This window comes from Delphinus delphis, chromosome 3, assembly GCF_949987515.2.
Source record: "Delphinus delphis chromosome 3, mDelDel1.2, whole genome shotgun sequence".
Taxonomy (NCBI): domain Eukaryota; kingdom Metazoa; phylum Chordata; class Mammalia; order Artiodactyla; family Delphinidae; genus Delphinus; species Delphinus delphis.
The window spans coordinates 69,291,307-69,306,499 of NC_082685.1; the positions used below are offsets into that span (position 1 = coordinate 69,291,307).

At 36.8% G+C, this 15,193-nt stretch overlaps 1 long non-coding RNA gene across 1 annotated transcript in view; it reads left to right on the forward strand.

The window, feature by feature from the left end:
* LOC132422123 (uncharacterized) overlaps window positions 1-6,707 on the forward strand; it is a 255,351-nt gene extending 248,644 nt beyond the window's left edge. The window contains exon 3 of the long non-coding RNA XR_009518812.1: window positions 6,687-6,707. This is a non-coding gene — a long non-coding RNA (uncharacterized lncRNA). The remainder of the gene's footprint in view (window positions 1-6,686) is intronic.
* The last annotated feature ends 8,486 nt before the right edge of the window (window positions 6,708-15,193 follow it).

Genomic DNA, 15,193 nt, shown 5'->3' on the forward strand with positions numbered 1-15,193 from the left:
GACCAGACTGTATATTATAACCAGACTCTCATTCACAACCTGCAGCAACCAGTCCAGGAAGCCAAACAATAACCCCTGTAACAATCAGCCACAAATGGCCAGGACTTGATTAATAACTGACAGCTCCCCTTATCTTTGCCCCTGCTTCCAATATAGGACCAAATGGAGAAAGCCAAAACGTACCCCTAAACAACAACATAGGCTACCCCACATCTAGTTAGCCTGCTTACAGCTTCCCCTTGCAACAGCATCTAGTCTGGGCATACCAGAGCCTTCCCTTTTTTCCCCCACTCTAATAAAGCTTTCCCACTCCTGCAGGTCTTGAGTCTCTGCCAGAACACAGATGATGGTGGCTGACTCCCTTACTGAAGCAGACTCTGAATAAGCCTTTGCTTGTTCTCATTTGGGTGGTCTTGGTTTGTTAATATAATATTTTGCAGTTCTTCTATATTGGGGACATTAGCCCTTATCTACGATTTGATGTACAAGCGTATTAGAGGTTTTTTTTTTTTACTTATTTATTTATTTTTTAACATCTTTATTGGAGTATACTTGCTTTACAATGCTGTGTTAGTTTCTGCTTTATAACAAAGTGAATCAGTTATACATATACATATGTTCCCATATCTCTTCCCTTTTGCGTCTCCCTCCCTCCCACCCTCCCTAGCCCACCCCTCTAGGTGTTCACAAACCACCTAGCTGATCTCCCTTAGGGTATTTTTAAGCATACATTTTCATCTGATGTATAAACTGCAAACAGAGCAGTGTACAAATCATGATTGTATCCCTCAATGACTTTTCACAAAGTAAGCCCTCACATTTAACATGACCTAGGAATACAATTACCAAAACCCCATGAGTTCCTTTGTGCCCCCTTGCAATTACTAGCCAGCCCCACAAACTTCACCTCTCTCCTCTCAGGTGTAACCACGATCTTAACCTCCAAAACTGTAGCATAATTTGCTGCTCTTGAGCTATAAACAAAATCACACAGTATGTACTCCTTTGTTTCTGGCTTCTTGTATTCAGCTTTCTGTGGATGAGATTTATTCATGTTGTTGTATGTATCTGAAGTTAATTTCTTCCCATTGCCTTAGTATAATATGTGATTATACTGCAATGTATTTACGCAGTTTACTCCTAAACTAGAACTTAAGTTACCAGAGGAGATTGTCTTTTTCCTGTTGACATTTCCCTCTTTCTTTTCTTCTTCAGTTCCACAAAATATTTAACACAGTTTTGAGCAAAGTAGTTGTTTAATAATTGTTGAATGAATTATCTGTATTAGCAGTGCTGAGTGGTCACATGAATGATTAAGAAATTACTCAGTGAATAGCTTTCTCACACTTAAGCACGTCCAAAAACATCAGAATGATATTGATCCCGTTATTTTTCATCCTGGTTCTTACTCATTTCGAAACCTATTTGAATAGCAGAGCAAATTCTCCTGAAACTGGAAGGAAATGAGGAGAGGGGTTGATATGGGTTGTTTGCATTTCTGTGGTGAGAGGTTGCTGGAGGGAGTGTTTTCCCAAAGACTGGTTGAGAATCAGCATGTAGCTGTAAACTGATCATGGGGCCGTGAGCTTCTGTACATTATATTTTATGTACAGTGCACCTCAGAGATTGTCGAACTTTGGTGAGATATTTCAGTATTGTGCTATGGGGAACACATAAGTGGGATAACTTCCTATAATACAGACAAAACAGATAGGATGCAGTAATATTTTTTGCCTCTCTTGTTCAACATTTTAAAATAGTATGATTTAATATGTGGCTTAGAGCAGTGGTTTCAAACTAGCATGTTATCCCCAACACTTGGAGGGCTGGTTAAAACACAGATTACTGGGCCCCACAAGAATTTGCATTTCTAATAAGTTGCAATTTCATGTTGATAGCTATTCCCAGAACTTACTTGGAGAACTGGCCTAGACCATAAAACAAATAATATGAGTAAAGCAAAGCTTAATAATGAGATTAGGAAGCTTGTCTCTGAACTTATCCCCCTGTGTGGGGTGTTCATGAGTTCTTTTTTTTTTTCCCCTAGGGGCCATTTTCTGGTACATTAGGAAACTCCTGTGCATTATTTGCAGGAAAAAGCTTAAGAGTAATAGGGTTAGAGTTCTATTAAAGAAAATCATGGCTTTAAAGAAGTATCGTAATACATAAAATTGATAAAACATAGTAACAGACTCTTTTAGTAGACATGGAATGCAGAGACATTGGGGGAATTTAGAATGTGCCTCTATTTTATCTCTATGTACCCAATTTAGCACACAAGCATTTTCAATCAACTTTCAATTATATTGTACAGACTGTATCAGTATTTTATTAGGTCTACTCTTTGATTCTTTTGCCCTTTAAAATAATTAAAATAATATCATAAGCTTCCTTTTGGGAACTAGTTCTTACCTGTTTCCTTTTTTTTTTTTTTAAATAAATTTACTTATTTATTTATTTTTGGGTCTTTGTTGCTCCGTGTGGGCTTTCTCTAGTTGCAGCGGGCAGGGGCTACTCTTTGTTGCAGTGTGTGGGCTTCTCATTGTGGTGGCTTGTCTTTGTTGTGGAGCACAGGCTCTAGGTGCGTGGGCTTCAGTAGTTGTGGCACGCGGGCTCAGTAGCTGTGGCTCGCGGGCTCTACAGCACAGGGTGAGTAGTTGTGGCACACGGGCTTGTGGCTCTGGGGCATGTGGGATCTTCCTAGACCAGGGCTTGAACCCGTACCCCCTGCATTGGCAGGCAGATTCTTAACCCACTGCACCACCAGGGAAGTCCCTTACTTGTTTCCTTGCCACAAAACATTTAATATATACATTAACATCAGTGAAGCATTCATGGTTTTCCCAAGATTCTCATGAGAAAGGTTTTGGGAATACAAATTAAATAAAGTAACATTATTATAGGAGTAACTTTGATTATACTCTATTTTTAAAAAGTAAGCCAGTTTCAAGTTCTAAATCTATAATATATAATTATCATTAAACTAATTTATAATAGTTATATAACAATATAGTTTTATTATGATATATAATACGATGATTAACAATTAATCACAATTATTACTTTGCCAAAAACCTTGTGCCAAGAAACATGTTATATTCCTCATATATTTATAATACAGCAAATTTTATACCCCAAAATGAGAATTATTACTTTGGGAGATGTTTTGTGTTTGAACAGTGGATAGCCCAACCTACAGGTATTCCCTGGGTCTGTTATTGATGCTAATTCCATATGCCTCCCTCACAATACACATAGACATAATTTCAAATGTATGGTAGCTTGTTGGCATTCTTTTTCTTATATTGCTTCCTTTCTTTCCTTCATATTAGATTCAAGTTTATTTTTTAACCTATTAATCCACCTGAAATTTAATATGTTTGTTTGATGGAAAAGAAATCAATAGCTTTCCTACTAGGCCTTTATACAGTGATCAGATTGTACTTTATACACTGTACATTTCACCTTTCCTCATCGTTTTTACAGGCAGATTATTTTTATGGCCTAATGGTTCTTTAATAGGCCATAAATACCTTATACATTTTCAAGCTCCCTGATAACAAAGCAAAAAGTGTCTGTCAGTTCTAAAAGCTTCAAAACCAGGCCTTTGGTTAAAGTTTTCAATAAAACAAACCAGTAAGTCATTAAAAAAAGTAGGGTTAAATTTTGTTGCTGTCACATTGAAATGTTATTTTGGGGTAATGTTTAAATGAAGATATAAAGGGTTTCTTTGATAATCACTCTGTGAAAAACAAGACTTACTGGAAATTTTACCCAAATGGACCAGTGGGACTTTGCACACATTTTTAGGACAAAATCTTGCATAGAGCTCTCTTTTCCTTCCTCTGGCTGGCCACTGACTATGTCTTAAGAAACATCATCCTTATGGGACATTTTATCACATGATTGATTTTACCTATAGTTACCAGATCACCTTTTATACTTGCAGGGGACCTCTGATTCCATTTCTTTATTTTAAATAGTAAAACATGAACCAGCTGCAAAGAATGCTGAGGTTGAATTTCTCATAGTCCATTTAGAACCTCAGTTAATTTCGTGTTGTGTATGGCAATATTAACAGTAGGTGCTTTAGAAATAGAATAAGATATGGGAGATACTGCTTACAACATCTTATTATTTGTTAGTGAGTTTTGGCATCATTCTATTAGGAATTTGTTGGTTTACAATGTGCGTGTGTGTGTGTGTGTGAAACAAATCTATAAACTTCTTGGATGATGGGGGTAGATGAGAGGTTGGTGGTTTAAATATCTTTGTGAAATAAATGCCGTGTTTTTCTTTCAAGGTGAAAATTGTAGGAATGTGTTGTGTTGACTCGCAGCAGAATTTTTGGATGAACTGGTTCCACATTAATCTTATTTTACTGGAACATGTAAAGCATTTGTAGAGGACTAGTAGCAGCTACACCTGTTCTGAAATCCCACAAACCTGAATTTCTCCTGGAAGAATTAGAGTAGAAGCTTAGCATGCAGGCAGATTCCATGTTGTGACGAGTGCCTTTTTCCTGGGCAGCAAGGAGCCTGCTCCATGGTTGTCTGCTGGGGCTCCAGCCAGCTGGAACACAGAAACATAGATCTGCTTGCTCTTCTGGCCAGTAGACCCAAAGCACCCACTTATCCCTTTTAAAAACATCATCGTATAAAGCAATATAATACTTGCTCAATGCTCTCTGTCTCTCTCTCTCACTCTGTCTCTTCCTGTAAATGGCAAGTATGTTCCAAAATGATGTTGCTTCATTGAATGCTCTGGAAACATACTTTCATGGATTAGAACTAACTCGACATTTTAATTTTGTCCTGTTCTGTTGTTTAGAATTCAGTCAGCTCCAGGGACCTTGCAGAACGCACATATGGAACATTCATATGTGCTGCTTGATTCTGTATGCCACCCTCATATTTTGAGACTTGCCCATACAAGTCAGCTTGAATTTGATAATATCCTGTCAATTAAACTAAACCTTGTTTTCAAAGCGAAATAGCGCAAGTACCCCGGGCACCTGCAAAAAAAGCCAGGCGCACGGGCTCACATGGATAGTTAGGTGTGCAATTACTTGATTTATACACATGTATGTTTCTGAAATTACAGCTGCAGGGTTTTGTGGTCTCTGTGGGGATGTGAACAGTTTTGCTGGCAAGTCTGGTGTGCCTTACTTTGGCAATTTGGCTCCCCACATGAATTCCCCTCCTATCACTTATGGAGAACAAAGTCTATTTGTCACTTTTCCATTTGCCTTGCACAGTGATTCAGAAAGAAAACAGTTTTACTTTGCTGCTCTAATTGGGAATTGCTGATTCATCTCACAAGTGCAATCATCTTTGCTATTCGTTATACAAACATCGGCTTATGGTACTGTGGATGTGGTAGAAGTTGGCATGGGGAGGGCTTTCCAACCCCATGACTGACCCAAATACTTGTAAATTTGCTTGAGGAAACAGTTCTTTACACAAAACTCTACTACGTCAACTTAAGGTTTTGAAACTAAGACATTCATTCAAAAGAAGTTTCTGTTATTCTTTTGGTTTTGCAGCTATTTAAAAACAATGCTTGCCTTGAAGTTCTATGTATAATTTTAACCTTTTGGCTTCGCTGTAGAAAAGCTTATTACTGCAAGCAGATTCAATCACTCATGATAGTACAACACTCTGGAGACCTTATCCTTGCACCGTCTAGTTGAGTAATTAAATGTAGGGTAGATTTACAGTTCAGTGGACTCACTCACGGTAGGATGGCAGCTATGTTCTCTCTTCCTTTTGAATTTTTCAACTTCACTCTACAGCTTTGTATCAGGATGACTGAAATCAAACGTGAAATCAAATATTAAGTAGCAAATATATACTATAAACGGGGTGGCACATTGGGAAAAGAGGGATAAGGAGACTGAAAGATCTTGCCGTCCAAGCAAAGGAAAATTATTCTAACTTGTGTAACTTTGCAGCTTTGTTAATATTAGAAGATGTAGCTATTATTAGAATGCCTGTTTTATTAGGAAATTAAACAAGGTCATTTCAGTAACAGAGAACTCACACTTTCTGCAAAACCCCTATTTCCTCAAGGGGCTAATAGGAACTCAACGTGGATAGAAAAACCACTGATTTCATCTCTTCTCGGCATAGTTACCTAGAATCATAATGGCTGGAGATTGAAAAGCCTTATTCAGCTCTGGGCTCTAGCCTCCAGGAATCTGGGCAGCATTTTTCCTCATATTATAGTACATTTTCCACTGTTTCATATGGTTTTATTTTAATCGCCTCAAAGCCTTCTCCACTTCTATGGAAAACTTGTTCCAGAGGCTAGCCAATCTCATCATGAAAATTAATTTCTTACCAGAAATTAAAAGATATCTCAATTTTAGATGGTAAAAACTTATATTAGGCGAATAATGTACATAGGGATATTTAACGTCTTGACTAATTTAAACATTTTAGAATTAGCGATAACTTCTGTTTTTATTTCAAAGTGATAACAGTAAAGACTTTAAAAGGACTTTTTTATAATATGCAAATTTCAATACTGTATTTGGTGTATGTGGAATTGTGTTTTGAGCCAGTAAAACTGGAAACAAGCATAGGTATATCAAAGAAGAGAGTAAAGGCTCATTTGATGTCTTCACTCTTTTTTTTTTTTTGCGGTACATGGACCTCTCACTGTTGTGGCCTCTCCCGTTGCAGAGCACAGGCTCCAGACGTGCAGGCTCAGCAGCCATGGCTCACGGGCCCAGCCACTCTGCAGCATGTGGGATCTTCCTGGACCGGGGCATGAACCTGTGTCCCCTGCATCGGCAGGCGGACTCTCAACCACTGCACCACCAGGGAAGCCCTGATGTCTTCACCCTTGAAATCAAAAAATCCTCTTGGTTTCTATTAACTAAAATATACCCCAACTTTAGCACTGCCCACTTGTATGTTTTTAAAATATATTAAAAAATCAAACAAATTACTGGTCATTTATTGCTTGAAGAAAGCTTCCATTTTTTGGAAGCTTTACTCATATTTTATGAAAGGAATTAGCATTTTTTTCCTTCATAAGAGACAGACAGAATACTCTGCACTCAGTTTATAAATAGCAGTACTATAAACATGTCAGCTACCTCATATCACTTTTTGGAAACAGGCAAGTTATAAATACTACAGATGAATAAATATGTGTGTGGAATATTTGTCGTGGCTTGTTAACATGTTTGATTTGTCATTGCTATATAAACAATTATTTTTATCTTCTGAAAAATTTCCTAAATTTAAAAATATTGATTTCACTCATTTATTTATTCATTCATTCAAATAAAACTTGTTGAATACCTCCTAAGTGTCAAACACTGTTGTGAGCACTGGAGATTTAATGATGAATAAAACAAAGTTACGTCCTTGTGGAACTTATGTTCTAATCGTAGGATATGAAATGTAAACAAACAAGTAAATAACATAGTCTGTCAAATGGTGATATATGCTATGGAAAAAAGTCAAGTAGGATAAAGAAGATAGGATCTCGCTTATGAGTCTGTGTATGCACGCATGTGTGGATTCATGTGCCTCTGTGTGCGTGCGTGTGTGTGTGTGTGTGTGTGTGTGTGTGTGTTTATGTTGGAGGGAGATGGTTGTTTCATGCAGGTGGTCAGAATGACAAGGTGACCATAAGAGAAGAGGACACAAACAAAGACTGAATCCAAACTCCAGGTTGGGGAGATTGCTAAATAGAAAAGTATAAAATGCTGCTGTTATGGTTAAGTAATATGACAGTAGACTATTGGACTCAGCAAAAAAGAGATCACTGGTGAGCTGGATAAGAACATTTTAGCTGAAGTGGTAGGTGCAGAAGTCTAAGGATTCTGAGGAAAATAAGGAAGAGAGAAATTGGAGATATTATATCAAATGCCAGTCCTGAGAGCTTTCTCACAGGAGAAAGAATGAAATAGAACATTAGCTGGAAGGATTATGGGGTTATAGGATTTTCCTTTTTTCTTTTAACAGTGGAAGAAATAATAGGATGTTTGTACATGGTTGGGAAAAATTGATGTGTGTATGTGAGAGAGAGAGAGAGGGAAAGAGAAAAAAGAAAGGAAGGAAGGAAGGAAGGAAAAGAGAAAGAAAGAAAAAGAGAAAGAAAGAAAGGAAACAGGGAAAGAAAGAGAAAGGAAGGAAGGAAGGAAGAGAGGAAAGAAGGAAGAAAGGGAGGGAAGAAGGGAGGGAGAAAATGAATGATGGGGAGAGAGAGGCAAATTCCCAGAACAATGTCCTCATGTAGGGGAGCAGGAAAACAGGATGGAATCTGGAGGATAATGTGCAGTTGAGAGATTTTAGAATGCCTGTATGCTGATAGTAGTGATCTAGTAGAGTGGGGAAAATCATGACAGAGAAGGAGAAAGGACAATGAAGGAGAAACATGCAATGTCTTAGAGTAGCTAGCGGGATTGGGATCCAGTGCATGAACGGAGAGACCAGCTTTAATTTGGACAGAGAGTGTCCATCTGTAGCGACAAGAAGGAAGGTCAAAGGTATGGGTACAGATATGTGTTAATGGGAGGTGGGGTTGCAGAGTCTGTGAAAATTATCTTCTAATTTTTTCCTTTCCTCAGTGAAATGGGCAGAAGCTGAGGATAAGGATGAAGGAGGAAGAGTTGGAATTTGGAGAATAGAGGCTCCACCAGGAGACAATAGTCTAGAAGAAAGGGAGGGGGAATAGACCAGGGGAAGTGGAATAGGCTGTAGTTAGTAGTCATGATTATAAAATGAGTCCAGTCATTGTGGTTTTGCTGTTCATATATTCAGCTCACGGGTGCAAGAGAAGCGTATGTGGATAGTTCAATTTAATTAGGCTTGGGATTTTTCCAGGGCCATATGATGAAATGGGTGGGGAGGTGGTGCACAGGAATGATTATGTTGATTGACCATGGAATTTAAGCTGGGTTAAAGAGGGATGTGAGGACATGAAGATATTGAGGAAAAGCTAAAAAAATGTTTGGATCCATGTCCCAGTCGGGTAAAAAATTGTAAGAATTAAAGTCATGAGGGAGTGAGGTGGATACGTAGGAGCAGTTGGTCAGAGGTGAGGAACCTTGAAACATCATTCCAGATGAAGGACATTCTTAGAAGAAAAACTTGGTTTGTAAGAACAGATATTAATCGCACAACTTCTTGCCTTGTGATATGACATTTCCACCTTTATGCCTCTCCTCTGGTGAAATAAACATCCTAGGTAGACCTTGAGATTTAGTTTCCCCTTCCATGTCCCCCATATAATTATGACAGCTAGAATATTTATATTGGGCTCTAAGGTTAAAAATTTTTTTTGCATACAGTTTTTTATTTAGTTCTCATGAAAATGCTCTACAGCCACATTTTACAGAAAGAGGAAATTAAATCTTAGAGAAGCTTAGAAACTTTGCAAAGCTCAGAGGGTTATTTACTCCAACTCCAAATGCATAGTTGATCCCACAGAAAATTTAGGCACGACACACACACACACACACACACACACACACACACCCACATTTTCAGAAAAGAAAATTAGAAAATTTAAGCCTTCCTTTGCAACTGACTTTGGCATTTAATAACATTTCACTTGTCTCTCTGTGTCTACTCATCCCCTTCCCTGATCAATCCATTCTCCTCACTGCAGTCACAATAATCTTTAGGACAAGCAAAGGTTACCATTTAGCCTGCCCATTCCAAAGCTTTTAATAGCTCCCCTATACTTTTAGGATTAGTAAAATTCCATAATCTGCCCTATCATACTCTGTATGATTTTGTCTTAAACTAACTTTCATTTACCCAATATTTTATCCCTAGCAGCTAGCCCTGGAACCTGGTAGTAACAGCTGACACTTAGCACACAGGCCAGTCTTTGTTCTAGGGACTGTATATCTGTAGGTGCCTTGTAATCTATTGTTCTCTCTCTCTCACTCTATCATCATTTAATCCTCGCATCAACCCAGGAAGTAGGTACAGTTATCATCCTTCACAAACCAAGGAACTTAGGTACAGGATAATCAAGCAACTTGCTTAGAGTTTCATACCTCACCTGTGTCAGAGGTAGGAGTGGGACCCACACAGGAAGGCTCCAGTGCCATGCCCTTCACCATTATGTATAGAGTCATTCACATAGTACATGGATAAGTAAGTTAACAGATGAATGAAAGTATTGTCTTTCTTATGTCCATTCTACATGGATTATGCTGCAATTTCTCTTCTATTTTTCAGTGAGGTATACCTTATCCCTTGCTGCTCAAACTCATATTATTGACGATGTTTACTAAAAGACATCTCCCCTTGTCTTTGCAAACTGGAAACCTCTTCTCCTGACCATTTTCTAATAAGCAGTCAGTGCTGATAATACAAACAAGAATTCAGTCTTTCACTATTGTGAAAGAAAAACACACAAGTACTTAGCACCCTACTTGTAGTAGAGAGAGGTAAATCAGGGCTAAAAATAAACAAAATTATGGGCAAAGTTACCTTATATTATTAAGGTTGTCAACTAAAAGAAAATTGACCAGAGCATGAAGTGTTAAATTCAGTAGAAATCACCACTTTCCTGCATACACAATCACCAACAGACCATTAAAAGTTTCTTTTTTTTTCAAAGCGTCAATATTTTTATTGTAAAAAGAGAACCTGAGACATTTTGAGTCCCCAGGGGCCATAGATATCCTGTTCTAAAATGACTTATTCTTTATAGGAGTTCCTCCTTGCATCATGAGAGCTCCTCTGCCTGAATATCCTTTGTCATAAATTCTAACTATTTTGAGCAAAATAAGACTCTAAGATGTTCATAATTTTCCATGTTGAATCAAAGGACTATTGAGAAGTATTTTCTTTTAGACATTAATATTTTAGCTATCTCTGTATCATTGATTTATAATTGTATTGTTTTATAGATAAAGGCTGTACAATATTGATTCTTAGGAATTTATTGAGACATTGTGGCCTTCTACAAGGTTAATTTCCTAATTTTTCTTGAAGCAAATTCAGAGTCTCTGTTGATATAAAGTGTATTACTTAGAGCTTTTTTGTATTCTATAAGAAATATATTTGCTTTTTTTTTTGGTCTGTTTGATTTATTGGCAGTTTTTAGTTAATAATCTCCAATTACAATTGTTGATTTTTCCGTGTTCCCTTGTAGTTCTGTGAGAAGTTATTATGTAGTATTTTCAGCTGTACTGTTGTATGGAGATAGATTCATGATGATTATATATATCCAATATATATAGTATCTCTTTTTTCTCATGGTAATTTTTATTTTAAATTATTTTGTTTGATTCTGGCTTTCTCTTTGTCCCCATATGTGTGCAGTTACTTTTTTCTGTCCCTCAGCTTTCAGACTTCATGTGTTTTCCTGTTTAATATTTCTGACTCTTAAAAAAACAAATCCATCAGAGAGTCTTTTGATTAGTGGTAACAGACATTTACATTTCTCTTAATTATTATTATACTGGGATTTACTTCTGATAATGTATTCTGTTTTTCCAATTTATTCAGTTTTTTTTTCTATTTTCTTAATATCCAATGAGTATAATGGATTTTCTTCTACTGATTTGAAAAATGGTTATCCTTTACTAAACCTTATGCTCAAGTCTTTTTTAATCAGTTTTTTAAGCTTATAAATATTCATAAATTCGATTTCAGTAGGTTAAACACTAACAAGCCCTCCATATGTACATCACCTAGAATTTTAATTCTTGAGTGTTAGGAATATTTTCTTCTGTTTTAGATTATTTTCTTATGGTCATTGCTGTTTTAGATAATAAAATATTTCCCTAAGTTATTTACTCACCCTTAGTTCCCATGTATTTGCAGCATCCTCTTGGGGGTAGTTCTTTACTTGCTGGAGAACATGTCAAAGGGGTTTTTGTGTGATAAACTTTCTGAAGCCCTTTGTGCCAATAATATTTTTATTTCGCACTCACATTTAGAGAAAATATTTAACTGGAGGTAGAATTTTGGTATAATGTACTTTTCTTTCAACACTTTGAAGTTATAACTTCCTTGTTTTCTTGACTATAATGTTGTCATTGAGAATTTCAATGTCATTCTGATTCTAACTCATTTATGAGTGATTAGATTTTCCTCTCCAGAACCTAAAGAACCTTTTATTTTTACTTGATGTTCTTAATTTTCACTATAACATGTCTCAGTGCGGGTTTGTTCTAGTTTATCCAGTGTGCCATATATGTTCTTTCAATCAAAGGTCTTACATTTTTCTTAATTCATTATTTAAGTCATTATTTTTTTCTAAAATGTCTTGCACTGTCTTTATTTTTCCTTGTAAATTCATATATTAACTTATGTTGACATTTCTATCTGTATTCTCAATAGTTTTTATAACTTATCTTTCATTCTTCCCATTTCTGTCTCTTCTGGATATTTTGGGGGATCTTTTTACAACCAGATTATGATAGATACTGTTGGTGGCCTACGCAATAGCCATTTCCATTTCTTTCTTGTTCACTTTATTTGTATGACAGTGTACTCAGACCCAGGGAATGCATAATTATTGCTTTAAGGCAATCAAGAAAGTCCAGCTGACAATGAGCGTCTAGGAGGGATCTGATGACTCTAGGAATGAGCACCATGCTTAAGGCTTAGGGTGCTCTGCCATTTTCCTGGGACCAAAGAAAGCAAGGGAGAAGGAACCAACCTGACTGATAGTGACTTTTTGCCAACACTGGCAAATGGAGTCTTGGAGTTTAGATGAGATATTTTTAGGAAAATTAAGAAATATAGTATTTTAGTATTGTGTTTGTCATTGAGCACTTCATTCCCACTCTTAACATATTTGAGTGCATTATTTTCTTTACCTAATTCTGGCTAATGAGCTATAAGGAAATGTATGTTGGGTACATTGGGAAATTTTATCTTTACTACTACTGCTGATGATAATACTAATAATTGCTACTATTCACTATTAGTATTATTACTGATGACTAGTATTGATATTTTAAAGGAATGCAAAGGAAAAACCCTTGGCCCTAGGGCTCAGCTCTTTCATTGTCTCCTCTCCTATTCTGGTCTCTCATTTACGTTGCTGGAACACTTCATGATTCATCAGCCCCGGCACTAGATGTTACCAGCTGATGTCTAGATTCAATCCAGGAGAACCCCTTAGATCTAAATACTGCCATTAGCCTGATGCAAAGTTTCACCACTGCCCACTGATTACTGTTGAGATAACCCATCCTACTGAACTGGATTACTTGATTAGTCAATATTTTGGGGTATTGGCCCAGCCACTCTCTTGATATTGGCTATTTTTTGTCTTAACATCCCTTCTTTGTCATCCTGTTATTGTCATCCTAGGTGTTCCAAAGTTGAGACTGCATGAACTAGAAATTCACGAACTAGAATATGTGCATGTTATGAACTAGAAATAGTACATGTCCTCAGAATATAATAATCTGGGGTAGAGACAGACAACTAAACAGATAATTACAGTATAATCTCAAATATACTATAGTAATGACATTAAAATACTGTAGAAGTGAGGAGAGTAAGAGATTTCTTTACTTAGAGAAGTTGGGAATTAATTAATAGATATGTTGACATATGAACTGAACCTTGAAAATTCAGCATTTTCATTCCAGAAGAAAAAATGTTATTTACAGATATGGAAATGGGATCATGAAAGAGGATGGTGTAATTGAAGGACTTAGATAGCACTTCATTTGCATGCTTTTTGAGAACTTGTGTTACAGGTATAACAAGGTGAGATATTGAGAATTCAAAAGTGTGGATGTACCAAACAACCCTGTTATTTATTTTCTGCTGCCTATTAAAAAATGGGCTTCATCCTTGGGGGGAGAGGGGACTGGTAGGTGGAGAGTCTGGAGTCTGACTTCATGAATCATTCAGTGCTGCTATATACCATTACACTCAACTGTTAAAGGAAGCAACCAAGAGAGAAATATTGGATCTTTTATCCAGTAGAAAGAGAGAACAGCTTGGGGCAATAACAAAATAATTCTCAACACAGAAGAAAGGAGGGGAACAATCAAATAATGTTGCAGGTTTTTTTGTGAGGTAGGGAATGAAAACTCACTTGGATGTAACACCTTAAAGTAAGACATTTTTGAGTGGTAGAAACTGGCCACTAAGTTGGTTGTTCCCTGGGTCTCAACAAAGATCAGAGGAAGGGTAATAAAGAGTGGGGGGAAATGCTTCATTGGCACAGTGCCACACGAACTATGACATCAAGAATGAGCACCGTGCTCTAGGGCTCAAGGTAAACTGCTGTTTTCCTGGGACCAAATAAAGAGAGGGAGAGAGGAGACAGTATGGCTGCTACTGTCCTTCTTGCCAACAGTAGCAAATAAAGGTTTGGAGTCTGGTTAGATTTGATTTCAGAAAATGAAGAAATATAATTTTTTTGCATCTTGTGTTTCACTGAGCACTTTGTCCCCATTATCAACATATATGAATGCATTATTTAATTTCACTTTATTTTTCTTTGCAAAGTTTTGCCACCTTGAGAATAGCCATTGAATCTTAATTGCCTTTATAACTTCAGCAGCTCACATTATGCTGCATATAGAGCATGTTGCCAGCAAATAAGTGCTGACTGAACATACGAAATAAGTATTAGGAATTCAGAGAGGTTGATATCACTGTCTACTGTAGATCTTACCAGAGTAATTAGGTAAGTGTAACTTTCAGACCCACTTTTCACAGGACTGAAGATCTTTGTGCCTCAGATTCATTATGATTTAGACCATCCTAAGTGATGAAATAATGCACGCTTAATTGTAATAACAATTTTCTTTAGTTTCTCTGATGCCAGGGTTACTGTCAACATAGAGAAAATAGCATGGCCTTATTAAGAACATTAACATCATGTACAATACACAGGGGAGGACTGTATTCCTTTATTGAAGCACCATCATCATAAGTATAAGGAATACTTGTTAATACACATCTGTCGCTGTGTAAGTTTAAAGACTATGATCCCTGACCCTTGAAAAGTTATTTTTCCCCCATTTAACGTTTCATCTCCTAATATTACTTCTAGATATGGCAGGGTTTTTTAGTTCACATTTTTCATATGTGTAGGTCATCAACATTTTATTATTGAATGTCACATGAAAGGTGCACATCATCCATTAATCATGTAACCTCAAATCCCTGGGGAGCAATGACATATTAGTATTCTAAATGCTTTTTAAGAATTGAAGCAATGTCTTTGGCAAGGT